The sequence below is a fragment of the Gopherus flavomarginatus genome, unplaced genomic scaffold (genome assembly GCF_025201925.1).
Source record: "Gopherus flavomarginatus isolate rGopFla2 unplaced genomic scaffold, rGopFla2.mat.asm mat_scaffold_34_arrow_ctg1, whole genome shotgun sequence".
Taxonomy (NCBI): domain Eukaryota; kingdom Metazoa; phylum Chordata; order Testudines; family Testudinidae; genus Gopherus; species Gopherus flavomarginatus.
The window spans coordinates 5859832-5885919 of record NW_026115061.1 but is presented as its reverse complement, the minus strand read 5'-3'; the positions used below and the strand labels follow the sequence as shown (position 1 = coordinate 5885919).

The following is a 26088-nucleotide window of genomic DNA, read 5'->3' as shown; positions in this document are numbered from 1 at the left end:
CTTCCCCCCTCCAGGTGCTCCTGGAGAGATACACAGAAGCAACCTCCGTGAATCCAAGCAGAGGGAGTCCACCCTCTGTAATTCCAGTCCTGGAAACAAAAGCACTTCCCTCTTCACCCAGAGGGAATGCAAAATCAGGCTAGCAAATCCAACACACACAGATCTCCCCCTGATTTCTTCCTCCCACCAATTCCCTGGTGAGTACAGACTCAATTTCCCTGAAGTTCCCCACTAAAGAAAAACTCCAACAGGTCTTAAAAGAAAGCTTTATATAAAAAGAAAGAAAAATACATAAAAATGGTCTCTCTGTATTAAGGTGACAAATACAGGGTAATTGCTTAAAAGAATATTGAATAAACAGCCTTATTCAAAAAGAATACAAATCAAAGCACTCCAGCCACTATAGACATGTAAACACAAAAACAACAAAACCATGTTTGGTACTCACAACTTGGAAACAGAAGATTAGAAAACAGGAAATAGAAATCACTCCTCCTCTGAGAGAGCATACAGGCAGACAGAAAACAAAGAACTCAGACACAACCTTCCCTCCACCCAGAGTTGAAAAAATCCAGTTTCCTGATTGGTCCTCTGGTCAGGTGCTTCAGGTGAAAGAGACATTAACCCTTAGCTATCTGTTTATGACACGCCTTCTCAGACACGGAAAGGCTGAAATCGGGACGTGACCCAGCGCAGAGTCATGTGGTGAAAGCTGTTCAAAGGGGGTCAGGGCCGGTTAACATAAAGTGGGAAAACTTTGCTGCTTCCTTCTGCTCGTGTAGTTTCTTGATAAAAACAGCGCTTTCCTTCCAGGACATTAACCAGCTGCTGTTTTTCATCGTTAGCTTGAGTCCCAGGATGTCCTGAGAAGGGCCCCGTGCTGCCCAGGATGGACACAGCATGAGCATTAACCGTCAAGATGGATGGTCAGGTTTAAGCATTTCTTCCTGTGGTAGAGAATTCAGCAGCTGGGGACTGGGACAGATTCCCAACATGCAGCCTGGGACAAGCTTCCTCCATCTGCTGCTTGTTTCCACCTTTCAGCCTTCACCAGGGAATCGCATTTGCCAGCACAACACTGTTCAGCTGGAGAATGTCTGACCAGCTCCAGTCCAGACCTAGACAGAGAGGAAATGAAGAATTATGCGAATCACTGCGCGCCTGTTTGCGTTCAGGATTGTCTAGCGAACAGAAATCTGCCACTATGACAAAATGAGGTCGCGTTTGGACAAGCAAAGATCCTGCTGGTCTGTCTGTCTGTCCAATAGCTGAACTGCGCAGAGATGGGACTAGGTTTACACTGGATGGCTCATGAAGGGCGAGATCAGCACAGCCACCTCTGAACCCCCTGCTGGCTCTTGGGGCTCCCAGTTGAATGCCCAAGGTAGTTTGGGGAGCAGATACAGGGATCCCAGGGGGGCTCAGAGCCCAAAGACAGCATGGCCAACGCTGCAGTCCAGCAGGGCATTGGCGGCTTCCAGGCACTCGCTCAGCTGGGCCCCTGAAATGAGAGGGGGGTCAGTGGAGAGACACCAGCTCTTTGGGGGCAAAGAGAAGAGAGCTCACAGCACGTGGGGGACTGGCATGGAGGTTGGGAAGCTGGGAAGTAAAGGTCCTCGAGGTGGGGCACAGAAACCCCAGAAGGATGCTGGGATTGGGATGGGGAGAGGCTGGGGATGGGGGCTTTCGAGGGCTGGCTTGTGGGGCCCTGGAGGGCAGGAATCTCAGGGATGGGGGCCCTGGGACCCATGGGGCACAGGCTCTCAGGGCCCTGAAAGGGGCTGGGCTATGGGACATGGGGGCAGGGTCATGACTGTGGGCCAAGGGGACAGAGGGGTGAGGATGGAGGCTCCTGTGGCCCAGGCTCAGGGGCCCCATAAGGCAGGGGCTCCTGGGGATTGAGACCCTGGACACTGTCCCTGCCCTCCACCTCCCTGGCCACCTCTCACCTGCTCAGTCCCGCACCCAACCCACAGCCTTGGCCTCCAGCAGTTCCCACTCATCATGCTGCCCCATGGCCCGGTCGTGCAGCCAGACCACGGCTAGCACCGTGGCCCAGATGCTGGGGGTCATGTCCTGAAGGGGGCAGGAGAAAGACAGCCTGAGTCAGTGCCCGGCCTGACCTCTCATCCCTAGGGATTCCCCCACTCCAGTCATCCCCCTCCCGACTCAGAAGGTTCCTAGCACCCCTGCTCCAGCACCGTGGACCCCCTACCCAGATGTCCAGTGCCATGCCCAGGGGTAGGGACACGGCCTGACAAAGGGCCCAGCCTGGGCGCCTCCACCTGGCCCTTGGCCCCCTTGATCCAATGCTCTGACCCCATTAGGGGGTTCCCAGCCCCCCAATCTGGGCCTGTCTTGCCCACTGGGCTCCAGGTTCAGGGGTCATTTAATCTAATCACCCTCAAACTCCCCCCCACCAGCCTGGGTCACCCCCAACCTCATCTGGAAGCAGAGAAGAGGCCCAATCCATAGCACCTGCCCTTCCTCCCTGCATTGCACCCTCCCTCCCCCCGCTCACCTCCCTGGGTATCCTCTCCCTGGCATCGGTCTCGCTCACCCCCAGCACGGCAGCAAGCCGGGGGTCCAGGTCCCACAAACCGTTGGCATTTTGCAAAGACACCAGCCTCAGCAAGGGAGACTCCTCCGGTGCCCTGTCTGGGAAGAGACAAGATGGGGCTGGTAAAGGATTGTGGGTTCAGAACGGCGACATGGCCTGTCCAGGCTGGGGGACAGCCAACTTTAACTGTAGCCCTCTGTGTGTCCTTAAAACTGTCCCTCCAGGGATGTCCTTAACCTGCTCCTCTGCACCCTTAACACTACCTCATCCATGAGCACCCTTTACCTGCTTTTCTGCACCCTTAACCCCGCCACAGACATCCTTAACTCTGCCCCTTCTTGTACCCATGGGATGACAATTAAATTTCAGTCAGAGATGGGCACCCAGCTCCCTGTGAATGTCCCAGCTCAGCCATTAATTCCACTATCCCAGGGTGTTTCTCAAAACAATCTGATCCCAGGACCATCCCTCACTACAACCTGCGATACAGACCTAGGTCCGGAGGGAGACACAAGCATCTAAAGGGGTAGCAGGAAAGGGGATGTTACAGAGTCTATATGATATTATAGCCATGCATGGGCCAGGGTTATTGGGCAGAGCTAAAGTTATCTGGGCTACAGTAAGTTTGTATTTCCAGACTCTCCAAATTCAGGTTTTAAGGTGAGCCTTCACTTTAAAAGTTCTGCCTTTCGTGGGTTTCTTCGTGTATAAACCAGAATGTGCCAATAGACTTTTGCCCCTGAACTCGCCTGTACAAACATCCAAGCTCAGGCCCAGTTTCACAAGGTTTTTTTGCCTGGGTATTTCCCTCTGTGTTTATTCCAGAGAAAGATGCTCAGACATTTCTGTTACTAAAAACTCCTGATTCCCTCCTGCCCTCTCCCCGGACACACTTAGCTCACCGATACAAACTTACACCCCAAATTCCAGCTTCATAGAGTTTTTTGCCTGGGGGGTTCCTTAGTTTTTATTCATTTTGTTTCGAGATAATTTGCTTCAAGACACTTAAAAAAAAACAACAGCTATGAATTCCCCCTCCCGCAGCGACACAAAGGATTTTCGCCCAGGAATTTCCTTCGTTTTCTGTGTAGCTTTTAAATACTTGCACATCCGTGACCTTCAGGGCACTTCTGTCTCTAACCCGATGAAGCGTCACCCTGGCATTTTCTCACCCCCAGAGTCCTGACTCCTAGTCCATGCCCCCCTCACTTTTCAGGGTGCCGAGGGCCCCTGACTGTAGGACTGTCTGCCCTTGTGTAGCCTCCCCCCCACAACCACGGAGCCAGGAGAGGCACTTCCGAGGGAGGAGATGGCCGGTGCTGGACTTCGAGAGCTGCAGGTACGTGTGGCAGTGGTACTCACGTGCCGCATGCAAGTCACGGGACAGGCGCCCTAAGATGCTGCAGTAGTTCGGTTCGTCTAGGCGCACTCTGCTCGGTGGTCGCTTGTAGATACACTCTATTGAGACTTCCCCTATGAGACGCAGTCTATCATCTCCATATATTCCATGATGAAATCTACATTTAGGGAGCAGATGGACAGAGAGAGACACAGACGGACACACAGATAGACACAGAGAAGCAAAGAGAGGGAAGAGAAACCCACCCCCCCCCCCGCCCCCAGGCACTTAGAGCCAACACACCGCTGGGACCCTAGGACCCCTTCCCCATACCCCCCATTCCCTTTCCCCCAGCTGGGACCCCAAACATCCAGCCCCATCCTCTTCTCCCGGCAGCTGCATCACAGCCAGGATCTCCCCAGCTCCTGTCCCTTCCCCCTGGCTGTGACCCCCAGATCCAGTCCGCACAGGCCCATTCTTCTCTCCCCATTCTTCAGCCGGGACCTCTCCTCCAGCCCCAGAGGATGCAGGGGTGGGTGCTGCACCCCATGGATGAGGGCAGGATGCTGGGGAGCGAGAGGCACCTGCTAGGCAGGTCTGCTCGTGACAGTGATGTGCCTGCCCCTCCTGTTCCTGCATCTGTCTGGGTCGGTCAGTCAGTCTGATTGGATCTGTTTCTCTCTCTGTGTCTCTCCGTCCTGTCCCGCTCTGGGTCCATCTGTCTGATTCTCGGTCTCTGTCCCTGCATCTGGCTGGATCTGTCATAAACAGATAGCTAAGGGTTAATGTTCTTTCACCTGTAAAGGGGTAACAACAGTAACCTGAAACACCTGACCAGAGGACCAATTAGGAAACAAGACTTTTTCAAATCTGGGTGGAGGGAAGTTTTGGGCGTGAGTCCTTTGTTCTTGGTCTGTTCCTTTTCTTGTCTCTGAGAGTGATCTTTCTATCTCCTGGCTTTCTAATCTTCTGTTTCCAAGTTGTAAGTACAAGGATAGTAAGACAATAGGTTTATATTGTTTTCTTTTGTATTTACATGTGTGTAGTTGCTGGAATGTTTTAAATTGTATTCTTTTTGGATAAGGCTGTTTATTCATTTTTTTCCTTTAAGCAACTGACCCTGTATATTGTCACCTTAATACAGAGACTATTTTTAATGTCTTTTTCTTTCTTTTGTATATAAAGCTTTCTTTTTAAGACCTGTTGGACTTTTTCTTTAGTGGGGACTCCAGGGAATTGAGTCTGCAGCTCACCAGGGAATTGGTGGGAGGAAGAAGTCAGGGGGAAAATCTCTTTGTGTTAGATTTACTAAGCCTGACTTTGCATACCCTCTGGGTGAGGAGGAAGAGAGATTAGATCTCTCGGTACTTGTGTTTCAAGGACTGGAAGCAGGGAAACTCCTAGGGTCGTCCAGGGAGGGGAGCCTGGGAGGAAGTAACAAGGAAACAAGGGGAGGGGGTTATTTCCCTTTGTTGTAAGACTCAAGGCATCTGAGTCTGGGGGTCCCCCAGGGAAGGTTTTGGGGAGACCACAGTGAGCTAGGCACTGTATAATTCCTGGCTGGTGGCAGCGATACCAGGTCCAAGCTGGTAACTAAGCTTGGAGGTTTTCATGCTAACACCAATATTTTGGACGCTAAGGTCCAGATCTGGGAAGAAATGTTATGACAGGGTCGGTCGGTCGGTCGGTCTGATTGGATCTGTTTCTCTTTCTGCGTCTCTCCGTCCTGTCCCGCTCTAGGTCCATCTGTCTGATTCTCAGTCTCTGTCCCTACATCTGTTTGGGTCGGTCTGATTGGATCTGTTTCTCTCTCTGTGTCTCTCCGTCCTGTCGCGCTCTGGGTCCGTCTGTCTGATTCTCGGTCTCTGTCCCTACATCTGTTTGGGTCGGTCAGTCGGTCTGATTGGATCTGTTTCTCTCTCTGCGTCTCTCCGTCCTGTCCCGCTCTGGGTCCGTCTCTCTGATTCTCGGTTTCTGTCCCTGCATCTGTCTGGGTCGGTCGGTTGGACTGATTGGATCTATTTCTCTCTCTGCGTCTCTCCATCCTGTCCCGCTCTGGGTCCATCTGTCTGATACTCGGTCTCTGTCCCTGCATCTGTCTGGGTCGGTCCGTCGGTCTGATTGGATCTGTTTCTCTCTCTGTGTCTCTCCGTCCTGTCCCGCTCTGGGTCCATCTGTCTGATTCTCAGTCTCTGTCCCTGCATCTGTCTGGGTCGGTCGGTCTGATTGGATCTGTTTCTCTCTCTGCATCTCTCCGTCCTGTCCCGCTCTGGGTCCATCTGTCTGATTCTCAGTCTCTGTCCCTGCATCTGTCTGGGTCGGTCGGTCTGATTGGATCTGTTTCTCTCTCTGCGTCTCTCCGTCCTGTCCCACTCTGGGTCCGTCTGTCTGATTCTCGGTCTCTGTCCCTGCCTGACTCTGGGTCTCCGCCTGCCTGTCTGTCTCTGTCCGTCTGTCTGGGGAGAAGCACAGGTCCCACTCTCCCGGCAGGGGTGTGGGGGGCAAGCCCTGTGGGCTACTCCCTGTCTCACCCTGCCAGCACCCCTGGTCTCCCCATGCCCTGGGGGTGTGGGGATTGGGGTCGTCGTTGCCCAGGAACAGAGAGGGACAGCAGAGCCCCATGGGAGTCAGGGGGGCAGGAAGATGGACAAAGGGACATTACCCCATAAGCAAAATGCCCCCATGCTTCTGGGTTCCCCCTGCCCTTACACTGGGATTCTCCTGTACTGGGATCCTTCCCAGAATTCCCCTCCTTCCTGGTGCCAGATTCCCCCCATCCCTCCCGCCGGTGCCCCCCCCCGAGTTCCCCCCACATGCTGGGTGCCCCCCCAGCCCCAGGAGCCCCGACTCCTTCAGGGGTTACCTGCCAGTGGGATGTCCCATCTCACCAATGGCCCCTGCACCGGCTGCCGCTGCTCCATGTCCACCCCCATGTAGGCCATGTGGGAGCAGATGACCCCCGAGCTCAGACTGGCCTCCAGTGCCCGGTGCTGGGCCCCCTCTGACCAGCGCCCACGGCCCCCTCAGGCTCCAGCAGCAGCGACTTGGCTGCCAGCCGATGAACAGGCAGCCTGTGCCTGGGAGAGAGAGCCACGGGGTCAGCCCTGAACGCGGGCGTTCCAGCCACTATGGGGAGGGGAGCAGGGTCTAGTGGGATGAAGGGGGGGCAGTGAGTGCCAGGACTCCTGGGTTTTATCCTGGTGCCGGAAAGGGAGTGGGGTCTAGTGGTCACAGAAGGGGGGCAGGGAGCCAGGGGGGGCAGGTCCCATCCTATCTCTGTTCCGCTGGGGTGGGGATGTGGGGGGGGGGGCGGGGGAGAGGGGGGCAGGACCCAGCTGCCTGGGATGGAGGGATGGGAGCTGGGGAGCATTGCTGTCACCTGTCTCCATCCTCTGGCTGCAGGGGAACTGCAGTATCTCCTTGTAGGTCTGGTCCTGGCTGCCATACTGCAGGGTGACGCCCCCCCTGGGAGAGTTTGGGGGCTGCAGGCAAAGAAAGGTGGTCAGAGGTGGAATGTGACAGGGGAGAAGATGCCCTGGGACCCCCTAGCTTACAGAACAAAGACGGCAAATACACCCAATTAACACCAGTTGGGGGGCCGGCCTAGTCAGCCCAATGGCCGCCATTAGGGCCCAGAGTTAACAATCAGTGGGGTTGGGGTAGCACAGAGACTTCCAGCCCAGTGGCCATCATTAGAGGTCAGAGTTACCGATCCCCATAGAGGTCTCATCTACACTACATACTGTGGTAGAACTATGTCGCTCAGGGGCATGAAAAATCCAACCCCTGAGTAACATAGTTACACCAACCTTAGCCCTCCATGTAGACAGCGCTATGTCAGCAGGAGAGCTTCTCCCGTCAGCTAAGAGTGTCTTCACCAGACGCGCTACAGTGGTGCAGCTGTGCCGATGTCAATTTGTAGTGTAGACCTGCCCTGAGATCAATGCAGCCGGGCTAGTACAGAGACCTGCAGCCCAATGGCCATCGTTAGGGGTCAGAGTTATCAATTCCCATTCACCTCAATGGGGCTGGGGTAGCACAGGGAGCTCCAGCCCAATGGCCATCATTAGGGGTCAGCGTTACCACCCAAGAGGAGACTGTGGGGCTCCTGGCTCAGTCAGTGACTCTGAGCCCTGCGGTTGTCCCAGGGCGGGGATCTCACTCTCTCACCTGGGGCTGACCGCAGAGCTGAGTGTAGACGAGGCACCGCTGCCCAGCGAAGATCACCTCGGGCCCCGGTGCAGCAGCTGTGCCTGTATCCCAGGGGGCAGATCCAAGCTCAGTGAGATCCCAGTAACTGCCGGCTGCAGGGCCGGTTTCAGAGACTGCAGCACCTGGGAGAGAGACCGGCACACACAGGGCGGGCCAGGATGCCTGGGTCCTATCCCCAGCTCTGGAGGGGACTGGGGTCTAGTGGGCTAGAGTGGGGGAGCTGGGAGCCAGGACTCCTGGGTTCTATCCCTGCTGCAGAGAGGGGAGTGAGGGCTGGTGGGTTACAGCAGGGGAACTGGGAGCCCAGACTCCTGCATTCTCACCTTGGGCTGCATGCGGTCCTGGCCAGTGATGAAGTCGGCGCTGCCCCTGCTGCCCAGGCGATGCCTTTGATCAGAGCTGTGGAAACTCCGTCCCCGATGCCAAAGGAGAAGCACCTGCAGGGGGGATAGAGTTCGGGGTGGGTGGGCTGGGGGCAGAGAGAGTGAGGTCCATCCAGTGCTGAGAGAGAGGGGGACAGAGCAGTTGGAGAGGGGCCAGTAGGGCTGGCTGGGCTTGGGGGGGGGGCTCCTCATGCTGGCAGGGCTGGGGGGCAGAGTGAGGTGAAGGGTTGGGCAGATGCTGGGGACTATGGTGGGGGGGTCCACATGATGGCAATGCTAATGGGGGCAGGGCTGGAGGGGAGGCACCTCCATTACCTGTGGGTCCCTTGGTGACTCCACACCTCTGTGAAGACATCTTGGGTTTTCTCTACTTCCCCATCCGTAAACACGAACAGCTGTGGGGGAGAGACGCTTTCAGAGCCAGGGACCACAGCCCCCCCAGAGACACCGCCTCCCCACTGGGAATGGGAGCAGCTCACCAGAGAGCCTGACCTTCCCAGAGACCCCTGGCCTTATCCCTCCCCTCCCAGAGACCCCTCCTGAGGGGCTGACAGATGGGGACTGCTGACCTTCTCGCCTGTCTCTGTGACCTCCAAACCCTAGGCATGACCCCAACCCCCACCCATCACCTGTTCGCCCGCCCCTGGAGACAAGAACCCACCGATGGCTGTGGGCACCTTCCGGAAGATTCCTCCTGACCCCCTCATGTGTGTCCTCCCTGCCCCCCACAGGCTGCAGGGCACCCCCCAGAGCTGGGTGCAGCACAAAGCGTTGCCCCTCCAAGCTCTATAGAGAGGTTCCTGCCTCCGCTCGCCCTCCCCCTGGGTTGCTACCTGACACGCCCTGCTCACACCCCCAGGGGCGTTGGCACTGCCCGCTCCGCCCCATCTGGCCCAGAGTCCCTGTTCCACTCTGAGCAACCTCATGGCCCCTGTTGACTGCCCCCCAGAGCCCCCAGCCCCTCTCCAATCACCTCTCCCAGGGTCTCCCTCTTGGGAGTTCAAGAACAGCCTCCGAGGGGAGCGGGATAGAGGGGACGGGCAAGGAGGGGCCTGCGATGGCGTACGACCCACGGGACAGCTGGGAGCAAACACCTCATAGGCAGGGATGGTGCATTGGGGGTTGGGGTGGGGCTCAGTTACTGCAGATAATCCTTCCCATGGGGCTGGCTGGGAGCGGGAGTCCTTTCTGTCCTGAAAGCCTATGAGTCTGTCCCCCTAGGCCCGCATACTTCTCTGAGACCCCCCACATCAACCCACAGCCCCACAATCACTCTCCGGGTCTGCCTCAGGAGGCCCCTCCAGCTGGCCCCAGTGCTCCTGGTACCTGGCATGGGTGCCCGTCCCGGCAGGCGCTGCAGTAAATGGCTCGTAGTGGCTCCAAGATTTCGGTGCCCCCCAGGTTAGCCTGGAGCAGCTGGACGAGCTGCAAGGACTCGGCCATGGTCTGCCGGGTATATTCCACGCTCTGCCTGCAGGAGGCATTGACAGGTCTCGGGCTGGGACAGCCGAAGCCAGGGACACCTTGCCCCCAGCCAGCCCTGCCCCCTAACCCAGACACCTCCTGCCCCCAGCCAGCCCTGCCCCCTAACATCCAGCAAGCCGGTCCCCTAACCAGCCCTGCCCCCAACCCACGGAAGCCCCCTGCCCCTAACCAGCCTTGTCCCCTTACCCACAGACACCCTCTGTCCCCTAACCAGCCCTGCCCCCTAACCCAGCCAACCTCCTCCCTACCCTGCCCCTCCCACTCACGGGTAGAAGGACTCGAACTCAGACCCAAAGCCATAGATGTTGAAATAACAGCCCAGGGGCAAACTCTTCAACAGCAGGATCAGGGTCTCCTGGGAACAGACAATGGATGGATGGAGAGTCAGCCCCATGGGCCCAGCCAGCCTGGGCAGCTCCCCCCAGCGCGGTCCCACCTAGCCATACCTTGGCGCTGTTGATGCGTTGGTGGAAGAGGTCCTGCTGTCCATGGGGCACGCCATGCTGCTGGAGCGGTCCAGCAGGAGGATGAACTCCCCGGCCCGGCTCTGCGCTGGCACCACCTCAGGCATGCTGGGCAGCAGGGTCACCATCATGGCCGGGTCGCCCATCAGGGAGCCTGCAGTGAGATGGGGGCCAGCCCCCAAATGTGGTGGGCATGGGGTTGAGCCCACGTGAGCCACCCCGTCACACGCTCAACTGCCCCCAGAGACCCACCCCCACTGCTCTGTCTCTCCCTCACCTCTCTCGTCTTAGATCCCCCCCACCCCTAATACCCAGCCCCCTAGTGCCTGCTCTCCCATCCCCAGTTCTCCCTTGTGCCCCTCAAACCTGCAGTGCTCCTCAGTGCCCGCCTGCTCCCAGACACCCCGCCCTGCCAACGCCAGCTCCCCCAAGGCCCCGCGCTCCTGTCCCCCGTCCTCCACACACACCCCATCCCCAGCTCCCTCAAAGCCCCCCCGCTTCTGTCCCCCATCTTCCACACACACCCCATCCCCAGCTCCCCCATGGCCCCCTACTCCCATCCCCTATCCTCCACACACACCCCATCCCCAGTTCCCCCATGGCCCCCTACTCCCATCCCCCATCCTCCACACACACCCCATCCCCAGCTCCCCCAAAGCCCCCCCTCTTCTGTCCCCCACCTTCCACACACACCCCATCCCCAGCTCCTCCATGGCGCCCCACTTCTGTCCCTGTCCTCCACACACACCCCATCCCCAGCTCCCGCATGGCCCCCCACCGCTTCTATCCCCCATCTTCCACACACACCCCATCCCCAGCTCCCCCATGGCGCCCCACTCCTGTCCCTGTCCTCCACACACACCCCATCCCCAGCTCCCCCATGGCCCCCCTCCTGTCCCCCATCCTCCACACACACCCCATCCCCAGCTCCTCCATGGCCCCCCACTCCTGTCTCTCTCCTCCACACACACCCCATCCCAAGCTCCTCCATGGCCCCCCACTCCTGTCTCTGTCCTCCACACACACCCCATCCCCAGCTCCTCCATGGCCCCCCTCTCCTGTCCCCCATCCTCCACACACACCCCATCCCCAGCTCCTCCATGGCCCCCCTCTCCTGTCCCCTATCCTCCACACATTCCCCATCACCAGCTCCCCCATACCCCTCCAGTCCTGTCCCCCGACCCTCACCTGCCCCTGGATTCCCACAGCACCCACCCCTATCAGCCCTAACATCCCCCATTCCCCAATCATCCCCCTGTGCCTCCTCGATCCCATGTCACCACCCGGCACCTACTTCACCCCCCACAGATCCCCCTCTGTGCCCCTGCCTAGAGGTAGCTGGGTACAGGATCCCCTCCCACACCTGGCTTGGCTCCAGGCAGCCCTGCCTCCAGCACCACGCTAGGTTTGTGTGGCTCCGCGTAATACACCAGCAGCTCCACATCCCAGTCCCACGGGGGGGCCTGGGCCAGTGATACCTGAGGGGTGACAGACACATAGTCACCTCCACATGATTCCTGGGGGATCAAGGTCCTGCTGGCTCTCGCACCCAACTTAGCACCCCCTGCATGGAGCCAGGGTGAGGGGCTGACCCTGGGAACAGTGGCTGGGCACTTCCAGGCTTGGTGGATAGAAGAGTGGGAAAAACAATCCCAAAAGCCAACGCGGGAACTTGGCTTTTCCTGGTGAAAAATTGCAAACATCTGACATTTTGGTGGGGCTAAATCTTTCCAATTTGGGGGTGAAAATTTCCTGGTCCTCTCACCTCCATTGCCTTCCACTGAGAAACAAGGAGAGGGAAAATCCCAGAAACTAAAGCCTAACAGAGCTCAGCGACTCCCAGGGATTTCCTCCACAAACTGGCAGAATTCAGCCTGTCCAGATTTTCCCCAGAGAAACTGGGAAATTCCCCAGGTCTGGTGGTGTCGTTCAATTCCACCGCTCCCCTCCCAATCACCCAAACAGTCTGGCCCATGCTCCCAATTTCAGGACCCTCCCACCTGGGACCTGCCCCCTAGCCTGACCCCAAATCCCCCCCCAACCCACAGCCTCATTCCTGGCACCCACCTCTCAGCCCAGAGCCCTCCCCAGCATCCTCCTACCAGTGGGAATGGCCGGGACCCAGGCGTCCAGGTGAGCCCTTACCTGGGCAGTGGTTCGGTTCCTGGCTGTATAGCTCAGGGGAGAGAGGGGGCAGTTGGATAGCACGTGGTTGATGCTGTGGGACGACTGCAGTGTGGCGCTCAGGCTCAGGGTGTAGGGCAGCTCTCGCTGGGGGACCCGCAGGACCCCCTGGGTGACATCCTCCCCATCCCACCCTGCAGAGAGAGAGACAAGGGTGAGAGCCAGGGGGCTGGGAGAGTAGGGGGAAGGGGAGTATGAAATACTGGGGGAATATTAGGCTGGGATATCAGTGGATTTCGGGATGGCTGAGGTGGGTCACACACCCTGGGGCAGGGATTGCAGGCCTACGGGGCAGGGTACTTACCATGGGGCACACAGTAGGGGCCTATGGGACATGATAGGGGCTATGTGGGTCTTTCATTGTGGGGTATGTAACCGGGGCTATAGAAGTATCAGGAGGTTATGGGCTGTGGGGTCACACACAGCGGGGTGTGTAGCTGGGGTTCTGGGGGCTATGGGGTACAGAAAGCTATGTGGGATCTATGGGGCCTTTGGGTCTGGTCTCAACATGGGGCATGTCAAAGGGGTGCAGCACAGCTGGAAGCAAACAGCTGGGGTATAGGGTGCAGGAGAGTAAGGGAGGATCTGTGGGTCTAACCATGGAGTGCATAGCAGAGGCAGGGGGATCTGTTGGTCTCACCGTGGGGCACGGGGGAGGGCTGTGTGTCTCACCGGAGTGTGACGGGGGTAGGGGATCTGTGGGTCTCACCGGAATGCTCACAGCAGAGGCAGGGAGTTTGTGGGTCTCACTGTGGGTCATGGAGTGGGGCCACGGGGGGGGCTGTGGGTCTCACTGTGTGGCATGTGGGAGGGGCAGGGATATCTGTGGGTCTCACCATGGGGAGTGTAGCGGGGACGCAGCACGGTGGGCAGCACGTAGCGGGCAGCCCCGTCAGGCTCCAGAGGCAGCCCACAGATGTAGCGCAGGGTCTGCACCGGAAGGCATATTCCCCAGGGAGCAGCTGACCACGTCGCCCCCAGCCCCCTCCTGCTGCAGTAGGAACGAGATCTGCCCCCCGGCCAGCGCATCCCCGTACAGCTCCTGCGCCTGCAGGGAGAGACAGGGTCACCCCTAGATCCCCCTGCCCCCAACATACCCCTGCCCCCCGGTCAGCGGATCCCGTACAGCTCCTGCGCCTGCAGGGAGAGACAGGATCACCCCTAGATCCCCCTGCCCCCAACATACCCCTGCCCCCCGGCCAGCACATCCCCATACACCTCCTGCACCTGCCAAGAGAGACGGAGTCACCCTGATATACCCCTGCCCCCAACATACCCCTGCTCCCCGGCCAGCACGTCCCCATAAATCTCCTGCACCTGCCAAGAGAGACAGGGTCACCCTGATATGCTCCTGCCCCCAACATACCCCTGCCCCCAACATACCCCTTCTCCCCGGTCAGCACATCCCCATACACCTCCTGCACCTGCCAAGAGAGAAAGGGTCACCCTGATATTCCCCTGCCCCCCAACATACCCCTGCCCCAACATACCCCTGCCCCCCGGCCAGCACATCCCCATACACCTCCTGCACCTGCCAAGAGAGACGGAGTCACCCTGATATTCCCCTGCCCCCCGACATGCCCCTGCCCCGAACATACCCCTGCCTCCCGGCCAGCACATCCCCATACACCTCCTGCACCTGCCAGGAGAGATGGGGTCACCCTGATATTCCCCTGCCCCCGACATCCCCCTGCCCCCCGGCCAGCATGTCCCCATAAATCTCCTGCACCTGGCAAGAGAGACTAGGTCACCCTGATATTCCTCTGACCTCCAACATACCCCTGCCCCTGATATCCCCCTGCCAGCGCGTCCCCATAAACCTCCTGCACCTGCCAAGAGAGACGGGGTCACCCTGATATTCCCCTGCCCCCGACATCCCCCTGCCCCCAACATACCCCTGCCCCCCGGCCAGCACGTCCCCCTACACCTCCTGCACCTGCCAAGAGAGACGGGGTCACCCTGATATTCCCCTGCCCCCAACATACCCCTGCCCCCAACATACCCCTGCCCCCCAGCCAGCGCATCCCCATACACCTCCTGCACCTGCCAAGAGAGACGGGGTCATCCTGATATTTCCCTGCCCCCCGAGATCCCCCTGCCCCCAACATACCCCTGCCCCCCGGCCAGCACATCCCCATACACCTCCTGCACCTGCCAGGAGAGACGAGGTCACCCTGATATTCCCCTGCCCCCCGACATCCTCCTGCCCACAACATACCCCTGTCCCCCTGGCCAGCACATCCCCATAAACCTCCTGCACCTGCCAAGAAAGACGGGGTCATCCTGATACTCCCCTGCCCCCAACATCACCCTGCCCCCCGGCCAGCACGTCCCCATACACTTCCTGCACCTGCCAGGAGAAATGGGGTCACCCTGATATTCCCCTGCCCCCCACATCCCCCTGTCCCCTATATCCCCCTGCCAGCGCGTCCCCCTACAGCTCTTGCACCTGCCGGGAGAGAGAGGGTCACTCCTAGATCCTCCTGCCCCCAACATACCCTTGCTCCCAACATACCCCTGCCCCCCAGCCAGCGCATCCCCATACATCTCCTGCACCTGCCAAGAGAGACGGGGTCATCCTGATACTCCCCTGCCCCCCACATCGCCCTGCCCCCGATATCCCCCTGCCAGCGCATTCCCATACACCTCCTGTGCCTGCTGGAGAGATGAGGTCACAACGAGATCCCCCTGTCTCTCGACATCCCCCTGCCCCCCGGCCGGCACTTCCTCGTACACCTGCGCCTGCTGGGAGTGACGGGGTCACAGTGAGATCCCCCTGCCCCCCAAGATCTCCCTGCGTACACCTCTTGCATCGGCCAGGAGAGATGGGGTAACTCAGTTTCCCATGCCCCCAACATGCCCCTGCCCCCAATAGCCTCCTGCCAGCACTTACTCGTACACTTTCTGCACCTGCTGGGAGAGACGGGGTCACCCCGACATCCCTCTGTCCCCCAACATCTCCCTGCCCCCCGCATCTCCATATACCTCTTGTGCCTGCAGGGAGAGACAAGGTCACCTCAAGATCCCCTCAACCCAGCCCCCTCCTCTCTCCCCCCAGGACCCTTGTCCCCCAGCACCTGTTTCTTCTCGTGGAGCTGGGTCTGGATGCAACCCCCCCGCAGCCGGGCCTGGACGGTGTAGACAGCTGCCTCGGCATCCACGGGGAACTTGACCATGGCCTCCACGGGCCCGGTTCCTCATTCCTGTAGAGCAGCTCGCAGCCCACGTCAGCCACAAAGCCTCAGATCAACATCGACACCGAGCTGCTGCGCAGGGGCACTGGGGGGAGGGAGATGTCAGCCATGGGCCCCCCATGGGCACCAGGGCGAAGGGACATCTGCCATAGCCTCCCCACAAACCCCCATGGGCACCAGGGAGAAGGGACATCAGCCACAGCCCCCCCACAAACCCCCATGGGCACCAGGGGGGAGGGACATCAGCCACAGCCCACCCACAAACCCCCATGGGCACCAGGGGGAAGGAACATCAGCCACGGCCCCCCCAAAACCCCCCATGGACACCAGGGGGAGTGGCCACGTCAGCTATGGGGCTGCCCTCCCCCTCACGGCACCGCACCCCACAGCCCTGACTCACCCGCTTCCTTGGGGAGCTGCAGCCGCCTCATCAGCTCCATCTCAGCTCAGGGGTTGGGGATCTGTGTGGGGGAAGGTGGGGGGTGAGATAGAAGCTTTCCATGGAAAGTGACAGGCACAGGGTGCCCCAACCCGCCCCCCCAGCGATGACTTCGTGACCCCAGCCCAACCCCCCTGCTCAGCCAGGTCCTGTGGCAGGGAGTCCCACAGGCTCACGGGGCCTAGCTCCTGAGATCAGAATCATGGCTCCTCTCGGGCCACCACCTCCCCCTGCCACAGCGCCAGCCCCCAGGAGGGATGGGCAAGTGGGAACCGGGGTACGGCTGGGAGTTGGGGAATGGATGGAGAAAAGTACGGGGAGTGTATGGGGACGAATGGATGGCTGGAGAGAGGGATGGAAGGAAGGAGGCCTGGGGGGGCAGACGGAACGAAGCGGGGTGGGGGGCTAGTGGGTTAGAATGAGGGGACTGGGAGCCAGGACTCCTGGGTTCTATCCCCAGCCCCTGGGGGCCCTGGAGCAGTGATGGGGGTTGTGGGGGACCCGAGTCAGTCGCTGGGGGTTTGTCAACCCGGCTAGGCCCATCTCCCTGCTGTGGCCCTGCAGAGAAGCAGAGGTTTGTGAAGCAGGCTCCAGTTCCCAGCTGTTCCTGGCAGGAACACAACCCTGCTATTCACTCAGCTTTCACTCCGGACCGGAGTGGCTGCCCTAACCCCCCCCCAACGCAACGAGGACGAAATCCAGCCATCGGCCACACCTGCTCTCCGCCCCCGAACCATCTGGCCTGGGCCTCGGATTTGCTGCCTTATGAGGGGGGAAGAGAACAGGAGATTTCTCCCGCAGCAGAAACCCGGCACTGATGCATGCGAGGAGTCTCCGTGGAGGAGCGAGGAGCTGAAGGTGGGATGGGGGCAAGGAATGTCAGAGCTGCCGTGACCGAGGGGGGCTCCAAACCCCGATCTCCAAGCCACGTCTCAGCTCGCCACCACTCCAGCCGCCTGGAGAATTCCCAGCTGGAAGGTTGGATGAGAAGACTGGGATCACCTGGGCAAACCCACACACCGAGGAGGACCCGCAGTGAACTGTGGGGGGATCAAAGGCAGAACTAGAAAATCCTCCCTTCCAGCTTCACACATGGCCCGGGATGAAGAATCCACTCCAGACCCCAAGGAGTTGTGCTAGTAGCTAATTCCCCTCCCTGCCAGAAAGGTGCACCTCCCTCCTAGCGCGAATTCCTCTACCTGCAGTTCCCAGCCAGGGGATGGCATCAGGCCATCTTCCTCCACGCTGCAGTGCCCATCCAGCAGGTATTTACAGCGGGGGGGGGTGCTCCTCACCTGCTCTGGACTAAACTCCATAGGCTGGGAAAGGGCTGAGGCCGGGACAGGACTCCAGGGAGGAGCTGGGGCTGGTTGTTTGTCCCTGGCATTTAACTCTGATGCCTAATTCCCCGCCCGGAGGAAGGGAGTCGGCGTGAAAGTTAGGACAATTCACAGGCCGGGGCTCCTGCTGCAGTAGCTGCGTCTTGGGATGCGATGGAGCGGGAGGCTGAGTCACAGTGCGGGGTGGCGATGTGATGGCGAGCTCCCACCGGCAATGGGCACCCAGCAGAGCAGGTCAGGGCCGGCCCAGGGGCCACGGGGATGGGCCCCGGGAAATCCACGCCAGGAGATGTAGGGAAAGGGAGGGGGCGGATCCAGCGGTGGGGGCAGAGCAGGAAGGTTTAGGGGTCACCTCCCTCCAAACACCCCCACACCCGCCCCGTCACACAGGGCCCCCACAGCCAGGGAGGGGAGACTGCAGGGGAGAAGCCCGGAGCCAGGGGGATGAGCCCAGAGCAGGGAGTGGGGCTGTAGGGCCAGGCACTCCCGGGGAGGGGCTCGGGGGGCCCAATCCACACCCCGGTACCTTCTCTCTCGGTCTCAGAGCAGCGAAGCTGAGTCAAGCTGGAAGGGAAAGTGTCCATGCGAGCCCCCGGGCCCCGACAGGGAGCGTCTGCAAATGCCTCATCCCCCACCCTGGGAGCGTGTGCCAACTCCTCATCCCCAGCTGCTAGAATCCAGGGACCTGCTGCTCAATTCACCCCACCTGCTGGGAGCCAGGGACTGTCTGCAAACTCTTCACTCCACACATCCTGCCATGTCCCCTCATTAAACTGGGGCTGGGGTGCGTGTGTCTCCAAATTGCCCCTTGCTCCTTCCTGCCCCTTTATGGTGTAAAAAGGGGGGACTCCTGCAAATGTTTCAACTCCAAGATACCCCATTCCCATCCTAGTATTCACCCTACACTTTCCATCCAGGGGGCAGTGGTGGGATGTGGGGGAGAACCCATCAGTTGACCATAACACCTGCCTCTTAGTAGGGAGAAGGCATGGAAAAGAAATGAGGAAGCTCAGCCTGACATGAGGAAGGGAGAGGGGAGTTTTTCCACCCACCGTGTTTCCTCTGGGGTCTCTGCAGAACATGCTTTTAATGTCCTGCTGGATGGTGCTGGATCTGCCCCCCCTGCCCTAAGTCCTCTGTGGGAGCCCAGAGCTGGGGCAGAGATAGCTTCCCCCTCCACTCACAGCCCCACACCCATGGGCCTCTGGCCTGGGGGGACTCATTGTAATGAGGTTGGAGGGAGGTCAGTCCCCAAGGCCCCTCCAGACCTCGGTCTCTCTGCTGAAGCTGCCAATGAGGGGGCAGCCAGCATATCCCTTGGCCCACATGGCTTCCCTCAGCCCCCATTGGCCTGGAACAGTGATCTGCGACCAGTGGGAGCTGCAATCGGCCAAACCTGGGGATGCTGCAGAAAAACAAATCGTTATGGCCTGCCAGGAGATTTCACTGACAGGTTACGCCCCAGAAGTTGCTGATCCCTGTACTATGGTAATGGTGGTGATGTAAATACCTTAAATATGAAATATGTAGCCCTTAGCCCAAACTGAGCTAACTAACCACTTAGACTGGGGGTTTTAGAATGGAAATAGGTGCTCGAATCCTTTTAAAATTAATTAAGGACTGGATGCCTAGCAACCCTCTATCTCCTTTGATAATTCCCACCTACTCTTAACATGAACCTCTGAAACCCAACACTCAATTTCAAACCGAACCCTGAAACATCACTCTAATGTTAACCCTAATTCTAAATCTTATCCTACACATACCCTTGATCTTAGCTCTAAGGGCTGCGTTGTTGTTCTTATTAAGGCACAGAGAGCTTGTATCTAATAATTAAACTCTCTGATATTCAAACACAGTAGAACACAATACCCAGAGTTTGCTATTTGCAGCAATCTACGTTCCCTGGTCTACCTGCATTGCTGACCTCCATCTTGCAAGAGGAAGATTGATCTTTGGACTCTGTTGCCAGAATTCACTTTCTTACACAACTAGAGAGGGACTTAGATGTTGTAGTACTCAGTGTCACAACACCTCACATTCAGGCACCTAGAATATCATTGGGATTCACACTGTCTGACTCAGGCCCCCAGGCTCCCTATACAATGCAAGGGGAGAAGGAGACAGCCAAGAATGGGACCCACAAAAGCCAGAACGCTAGGCTAAACTAGCCAATAGGAGGTGCTGTGACCCAGGGACCCATTGGTGTCAAGTGGCAGAGGGCAAAAGGTGTTTACAGGGATCCACTGGGTCAGGTTTCTGTGTAACAGTTCACCAAAGGGTGGCATATAAGGTCTCTACCAAGAGCTAGTAGCTTACTGGTCATCATAATTGCAAAGGGTATGCACAGATGATATTTAAGGAGTTGTGTATCTATACTGAAAACTATGTTCTTAAGGTATGTACATTAAGACAGGTCAACAGAAGGCGATAAACAGGTACTGTTCTGGTGGGGGTAATAAACGCTTCTCTCTCTGGCTGGTCATTGTGTATCTCATCATGTAAGTCCATTTGCTTTACTGAGTCTAATGCTAATGCAGAAGTTGTGAATTCATATAAGAGAAGGGCTGCAGGAAAAAACCAAATCCAGCAATGGAGATGTCCTGCTTACAAGCAAAGACAATGGATTTGAGAGGTATAACTGGGAGTGCTGAGATAAAGCCAGGATTACTCACTGAGGAGACAAGCTGAGTGGCTTGTCTAATGAAAAAGACATTGCAGCCTACCTGGCTGAGAAACGCAGGTGAGCAATTCTGTAAGATATGACAGTAACTAATTAAGCAAGTCTAGGTGCTAGAAAGTGTACTATACATTTATTTTACTTGTAACCATTTGTTTTCAAGTTTCAGAGGGTAGCCGTGTTAGTCTGGATCTGTAAAAGCAGCAAAGAATCCTGTGGCACCTTATAGACTAACAGACGTTTTGGAGCATGAGCTTTCGTGGGTGAATACCCACTTCCTCAGATGCATGTAATGGAAATATCCAGGGCAGGTATATATATGTGTGCTAGCAAGCAAGCTAGAGATAACAAGGTCAGTTCAATCGGGGAGGATGAGGCTCTGTTCTAGCAGTTGAGATGTGAAAACCAAGAGAGGAGAAACTGGTTCTGTAATTGGCAAGCCATTCACAGTCTTTGTTCAATCCTGAGCTGATGGTGTCAAATTTGCAGATGAACTGAAGCTCAGCAGTTTCTCTTTGAAGTCTGGTCCTGAAGTTTTTTTGCTGCAGGATGGCCACCTTAAGGTCTGCTATAGTGTGGCCAGGGAGGTTGAAGTGCTCTCCTACAGGTTTTTGTATATTGCCATTCCTAATGTCTGATTTGTGTCCATTTATCCTTTTCCATAGAGACTGTCCAGTTTGGCCGATGTACATAGCAGAGGGGCATTGCTGGCATATGATGGCGTATATTGCATTGGTGGATGTGCAGGTGAATGAACCAGTGATGGTGTGGCTGATCTGGTTAGGTCCTGTGATGGTTTCGCTGGTGTAGATATGTGGGCAGAGTTGGCATCGAGGTTTGTTGCATGGATTGGTTCCTGAGCTAGAGTTATTATGGTGTGGTGTGCAGTTACTGGTGAGAATACGTTTCAGGTTGGCAGGTTGTTTGTGGGCAAGGATTGGCCTGCCACCCAAGGCCTGTGAAAGTGTGGCATCATTGTCCAGGATGGGTTGTAGATCCTTGATGATGCGTTGGAGGGGTTTTAGCTGGGGGCTGTATGTGATGGCCAGTGGAGTCCTGTTGGTTTCTCTCTTGGGTTTGTCTTGCAGTAGGAGGCTTCTGGGTACACGTCTGGCTCTGTTGATCTGTTTCCTTATTTCCTCGTGTGGGTATTGTAGTTTTGAGAATGCTTGGTGGAGATTTTGTACATATTCTCACCAGTAACTGCACACCACACCATAATAACTCTAGCTCAGGAACCAATCCATGCAACAAACCTCGATGCCAACTCTGCCCACATATCTACACCAGCGACACCATCACAGGACCTAACCAGATCAGCCACACCATCACTGGTTCATTCACCTGCACATCCACCAATGTAATATACGCCATCATATGCCAGCAATGCCCCTCTGCTATGTACATCGGCCAAACTGGACAGTCTCTATGGAAAAGGATAAATGGACACAAATCAGACATTAGGAATGGCAATATACAAAAACCTGTAGGAGAGCACTTCAACCTCCCTGGCCACACTATAGCAGACCTTAAGGTGGCCATCCTGCAGCAAAAAAACTTCAGGACCAGACTTCAAAGAGAAACTGCTGAGCTTCAGTTCATCTGCAAATTTGACACCATCAGCTCAGGATTGAACAAAGACTGTGAATGGCTTGCCAATTACAGAACCAGTTTCTCCTCTCTTGGTTTTCACACCTCAACTGCTAGAACAGGGCCTCATCCTCCCTGATTGAACTGATCTCGTTATCTCTAGCTTGCTTGCTAGCACACATATATATACCTGCCCCTGGATATTTCCATTACATGCATCTGAGGAAGTGGGTATTCACCCACGAAAGCTCATGCTCCAAAACGTCTGTTAGTCTATAAGGTACCACAGGATTCTTTGCTGCATTTGTTTTCAATATATCCACTTACTAGGACTTGAATCTCTCCTCTGTGTTAAATGAACTTGTGCATGTTTTCATTATAAACATCGCTAAGCGCTGTGTGTTGAGCGGAGCAGTGATTCGAGGGGAAAGTGGTAAGCTGGGGTGTCCTGCTTCTTTGGGAGCAAGGGATCTGTGAATTCACTGAGTATCTAGTGGATCAGGGGCTGGACACTCCAAGGAGATATTTTGAGGGCTCAAGTTTTGGATAGTGCCAATTACTAACCTGCCAAGGGACCGTGGAGTCTGCATAGGCTGAGAGGGGAGTGCTTGTGTTGCCCATGGCTGGTGGGACTGGGGAGCTGACCCCCGACGACACAGACAAGGCTTCCTCATTCTAAGGGCAGGTGGTAGAGAGGTGCTTCACAATCCTGGGAAGCCTCACAGATACCAAAGACGAGGGGGTGTCTTAATCCCCCTCCCTTAGCCCAGTGGTTAAGGTACTCATCTGTGATGTGGGAAAGTACTAGGTCATGTCCCTCCTCTACTTGACAAGGAGAAAGGATTTAAACACGGGTCTCCAAACACTCAGGAGAGTGCGCTAAACATTGGTTGATAGAGTAGTCTGATGTAGCTCTCCTCTATTCTATCCTGGTGAAGCCGTTCCATTCTGGATAAATAATTAAGGTGTCATTAGAATGGGGGACTGGATCCTAGGTCTCCCACATACCGGGAGCGTCTACCAACCACCAGCCTATAGACATTCTAGTGTGCACACATGCCCTTTGGTCCAGTGACTCTTTATTTATCCAAAGTGGAACAACTGCACCAGGAGAAACGAAAGGGTTCCCACATCAGAATATTCCTTAGCCCAGTGCTTAAAGCATTCACCAGAGAGGTAGGAGACTTCTGTTCAAATCTCTTTTTCTCATCAGGCAAAGGGGAGACTTAAACCAGGGGTCTCCCACATACCAGCCAAGTACCCTACAGGGAGGGCTACTTCCTGCTGTTTTGTGTGGCATTAGGTATGCTCTCAGCACACCTACCAAATGAGACTCTGCATGCAAGTTAGGTGCAGGAACACTGATCTTCACAACATTTATGTGTTGCTCTGGGGCTGAGGTATCCAGGCGCAGAGAATGAGACAGCAGGACATGTCCTCAGTGGCAAAAACATAGGGGCCTAAGGAACTTCTACTGCACAAACTTAGGTTCTGAGTGAGTTTAAGCATCTAAAAGGGTTTGGCAGCAGCTGAGTGCTGGTTCTGTGAATCCCAGTGGGGTCTGATTCTGAGACTTGGGTGCCTAAAGTGACAGTCTGGCACCTAACACTCTGTGAATCTAGCCCTTGGTTCTTAGCTATATCTTTAGCTGCCTAAATACTTTTAAAAATTGGCTTTAAATGGAGTTCATACACAGGAACTTGGAAACTTCAGTAATAAAAATTCAGGCGTTTTCCACCTAAGCTCTGTTCTGTGTAAATAGCCAGCCATTTGGAGTAAATAATACAGCTACCGGTTGGATTTTTTTTTCCTTTTATAATGCTTATTCAATGAAATTGCAACATTTTGCAGAAATGTATTGATTTCATTGAAAAATTATATAGAAAATTATCTAAATGTTTTGTGTCAATAATATAACATAATATATTATATTATAAAAGTTGAAGTGATAAAGTCAAAATAAAACATTTCAACAAGATCAAAATTAAGTATTTCAGAAGATTTCATCTCACAAAAACAAAATCAAATTTCAAAATATTTGAATTTCCCATTGGATGGGAATTCTGTCTTTAGATAAGCTCTTGTAGATGAGACTATGTTTAGCTGGAGACATATTCAAAAGCCCTAAGACATATTACATTTTATGTTTTGCTTAGAATTTGTTGAAAAAATGGAAAAACCCCCCGAATTTGTGAAAGAATTCAAAATTTCGAAGTATTTTTCATTCCAAAAATAAATTATTTTTATTTAGCTTTTTTGTTTTGTTTTCTTTGCTTTGTATTTTTTTCTGCAAAATATTTTTAAACAAATATGAAAAATCCAAATATTGATATTTTGGAATTTCCCCCCTTTCCCCTTCTTTTTTCTTTATCCTTTCCTCCCAGCTCCATTTTCACTTCTAAATGCAATACAGTGAATGGTATAGAGGGATTTGGTTATTTTCATTTCTCATTATTTTTCTCTTTGTGCCACTATGTATTTTTTCAAAAGCTGAGGAGTCACAGCGTGAAGAAAGAAAGAAAGAAAGAAAGAAAGAAAGAAAGAAAGAAAGAAAGAAAGAAAGAAAGAAAGAAGCTGAACACAAAAATTCGAAATACCAGAATTTCAAAATATTCAGTTTCAACAAAAAGAAAAAAAAGGAAAGGATTTCTGATTTTGAGAAAAGATTGTTTTTTCTTAAAAAACAATGCAAATGAAATAATGTTAACAGCTCTAATGATATCTTACTATATTCCAAATCAAAGACATCTACACACTTTACATACCAGTGAGTGCTTTTTTCAAGGCTTTCTTCACCTCTTTGTTTCTTAGAGTGTAAATGAAAGGGTTTAACAGTAGTGTTACAATTGTGTTTAAAGTGTTGACTATTTTGTTTAGAGCCAGGGTGTTCTGTACAGAAGGCTTGACGTACAGGAAAATGGTGGAGCCATACCAGATAATCACAACAGCTAGATGAGCAGAGCAAGTGGAAAAGGCCTTTTGCCGTCCTTGTGATGATGGAATTCTCACTATTGCGGAAATGATTAAAATGTAGGAGATCAGAGTTACTATGCAGGTGCCCAGGAGGACAATGAAGAAGGTGATGAAAGCCACCAGCTGAAGGAGATGTGTGTCTGTGCAGGAGAGAACTATCCAAGAATCTAGGTCATAATAGAAATGATTGATGACATTAGGGCCACAAAAGGGCAACCTGGTTATGAGATACGTCGGCACACAAATAGCTAGGAAACCACACACCCAACAGCAGAGGGCCAGCCAAGCGGACAAGGTGCTGTTCATGATGGAACTATAGTGCAGTGGGTAGCAAATGGCCAGATAGCGGTCATAGGCCATGACGGATAAGAGGAAACATTCCGTGCAGCCAAAGGGTAGAATGAAGTACATCTGTGTGATGCAGCCAGTAAAGGAAATGGTTCTGCTTGTCCCCAGGAAGACTGCAAGTGTCTTGGGAATGCAGACTGTGGTGTACCATATCTCCAGGAAAGAGAGATTGCAGAGGAAGAAATACATGGGAGTTTGCAGTGGCAGCATATTCTCACTAGGATTATGATGGCCATGTTTCCCATGACTGTCAGGATGTACATCATGGAAAACAGCACAAAGAGGAAGGTCTGCAAATATTGACTACCAGGGAAGCCCAAGAGGATGAATTCGTGCGCTCTGGTTTGGTTTGCCATCTGTGTTCAAGACACATATTCCATCTGTTACAAAGCAAGAGATTGTTACAGAGGCGGTTAAATATATTAGACCAGGGGTCGGCAACCTTTCAGAAGTGGTGTGCTGAGTCTCCATTTATTCACTCTGATTTAAGGTTTCGTGTGCCAGTGATACATTTTAACCTTTTTAGAAGGTCTCTCTCTATAAGTCTTTAACTAAACAATTGTTGTATGTAAATAAAATTTTTAAAATGTTTAAGAAGCTTCATTTAAAATTAAATTAAAATGCAGAGTCCCACGGACTGGTGACCAGGACCTGGGCAATGCAAGTGCCACTGAAAACCAGCTCGCATGCCACCTTCGACATCTGTGCCATAGGTTGCCTATCCCTGTATTAGATATTGCTGACCCTTGAAGGTTTGAGTTCATCATCGCAGTCTGTCAGGATACCTAATACCAATCACTGCCTCTTTGTGTGATGAGCAGACTAGGCTATGCTAGCTGTGAGGAGAGGCAGGTTTCTTCACCTAACGGGCCCACACTTGTCTTTTAGGCACCTTTG

General features: G+C 54.8%; 2 pseudogenes; both read right to left on the bottom strand.

The window, feature by feature from the left end:
• Positions 1–1061: 1061 nt before the first annotated feature.
• LOC127042182 (von Willebrand factor A domain-containing protein 5A-like) lies at positions 1062–16261 on the bottom strand (annotated as a pseudogene).
• An 8131-nt stretch (positions 16262–24392) lies between these two features.
• Positions 24393–25454, bottom strand: LOC127042211 (olfactory receptor 6F1-like; annotated as a pseudogene).
• Positions 25455–26088: the final 634 nt, after the last annotated feature.